Source organism: Nicotiana tabacum, chromosome 20 (genome assembly GCF_000715075.1).
Source record: "Nicotiana tabacum cultivar K326 chromosome 20, ASM71507v2, whole genome shotgun sequence".
NCBI classification, from domain to species: Eukaryota; Viridiplantae; Streptophyta; class Magnoliopsida; order Solanales; family Solanaceae; genus Nicotiana; species Nicotiana tabacum.
In genome coordinates, this window is record NC_134099.1 from 61,997,789 (window position 1) to 62,000,415 (window position 2,627).

A 2,627-nucleotide genomic window follows, 5' to 3' on the forward strand; every position below is an offset into this window, starting at 1 on the left:
TGTGGCCAATTATACATACCTATATTACTGTTGAGGGTAACTCACAATGCTTATATTTTTCTGTCGAAACTGTGATACTGATAATCTTCCTTAACTGGGTGCCTCGTGCCCTTCTTCACTTTGCTTCTTTTACTTACTAAAAGTTATGTCTCCCTCCTTATTCCTTTTTACCGTAAGAGTGGATAGACATTCTTGCCTTAGGGATCCTAATGAAGAAGCTTACACATCTTAGTATACACATGATTTGCTGAATACCTCATATTTATCCATCATAAGCATGATGCAAAAATTGAGTTCCTCTGAATCAACTCTTCCACAACTGTATCTCTTGCCAACGATCTTTTTAGATGTAGGTATCATCGTACTATAAGTAAGATAGAGTTTAGGAAATTGAATTCTTACAACTGAGCTCTACCACATAATCTAAAGTAGAAAGAAATAGTGACAATCCTAAATTGTGATGACCCACTTGTTTTAGAAACAAATCCTGTGTTCTGAGGCCTTAAAACCTCCTTTTTACCTCACCTCGATTGCGTGCGTGGTCTGAACCTATATCCGGAAAGCCGTTATGTGAAAATATGAGAAATAAAAATTTCTAGAGTTAAAATTTTGATTATGGTTGACTTTTGTCAATATTTTGAGCAAACGGACCCGAATCCGTGTTCCGACGATCCCGAAAGGTTCGCAGTAAAATATGGGACTTGGGTGTATGCCCGGAAATGAATTCCGAGGTCCCAAGCCTTAGAAATCATTTTTTGAAAGAAATTATTTTGCTGAATTATCTATGAAATAAAGAAAAGAATTAATGATTGAAACCACTAGTATCGGGCCCGTATTTTAGTTCTGGAGCCCAGTACAAACTTGTTATAGTATTTAAAGGATAACTATGAAATTTTGTGAAAAATGGAGTCTATTTGACGTGATTTGGACTTCCAGTTAAAGAGTTATGAACTTTAAGTGTTCTTGATAAAAATGATGAGTTTTGAGGTTTAATTCATGGTTTTACATGTTATTTTCATGATTTGATTGCACGAGCAAGTCCGTATGATATTTTTAGGTTGGTGTGCATGTTTGGTTTGGAGCCCCAAGGGCTCGGGTGAGTTTTGGATAGGCCACGGGGTGGAATTTAACTTAGGATGTTGCAGATTTTTAACTGGTATGTTGCAATGCGAAGCCTAGCTTGCAAATGCGAGCTTGCAAATGCGACAAACCCATCACAAATGCGAGATAAGTCCTGGGCAGGGCTGATCGCAAATGCGATCCTTTCTTCGCAAATGCGAAGTGGCCCAGCAATTCCCTTTGTTGCAAATGCGACTCCTTCATCGCAATTGCGAGTTCGCAAATGCGAACTTTTGTCGCAAATGTGAACTTTTGTTGCAAATGCGAGAATAGCAGACTTCTGAAGGGTTTGCAATTGCGAACCCTGGTCGCAATTGCGACATCTGCGACCTGCAAATTCATAACTTAGCCGAAAATCTTTCATTTTTCAAACCCTTTCAAAACCAAAACACTCTTGGACGATTTTTCAAAGACAAGTACTCTTCCAAATCGATTATAAGTCATTTCTAACGTGGTTTCATCAATCTTTAACATCTTTTCTCATGATTTCAACTCAAAATCAAAGGTTTTCATGGGGGAAATTGGGTGTTTTGGATAGGATAGTTTTTTAAATTTTGGGGAATTTGGACCTCGATTTGAGATCCGATTTCAAAACAAATTATATATTTAGGTTCATGGGGGAATGGGTAATCGGGTTTTGGTTCAAACCTCGGGTTTTGATTGTGTGGGCTCGGGGCGATTTTTGACTTTTTGTGAAAAACTTTAGAAAAACCTATTTTCATGCATTAGAATTGATTCATTTAGCATTTTATTGATATAGTTGAGTAACTTGTGGCTAGATACGAGTGGATTGGTGGTGGAATCAAGAGGTAAAGCGATAGTTGAGACTTGAATTGTGTTCGTGACATTGAGGTAAGTGTTTGGTCTAACCTTAGCTTGAGGGATTAGGAGTTGTGTCCTATTTGCTATGTGTTATTTGTTGAGTACGACGTATAGGCATGGTGACGAGTATCTATACGTTGGTGTCAAGCATGCCCGTAAGTCTTATTCTATGACCAATGCGACTCCTTTTGTATTGTTCATGCCTTATGTGATGATTTCTATTGTTGAGCAAAGCATGCGGAAGAAATAGTGATATTTGAACATTGAGAAGCATTGGCTCAAGTTGTATAATGAATTGTGGAGGTATAATTGTCAATTGAACCTCATAGAGCATTGGCTCAAGTTGTGAAGTGAGTTGTGAAGTAAACGTGAAAAGAGAAGAGAATTATTATATTGTCTCCCTTGCCGGGATGTTGTTGCTTTTAATGCTATCTCCCTTGCCATGATGTTGTTGCTTTTAATCCTATCTCTCTTGCCGGGATGTTGATGCTTTTGATATTGTTCCCTTGCCGGTATTTGATTGTCGAACTATTGTTCCCTTGCCGGGATTTTATTGTGGTTTTATTTATTTCCTTGCCCTTATTGCTTGTGATTGTTGTTTGGGTGAGGAAGAGTGTTAAAGCACGAAGGGTGATGCCGTGTATTGTTTTGGTGAGAGAGTGTTGAAACACGAAGGGTGATGCCGT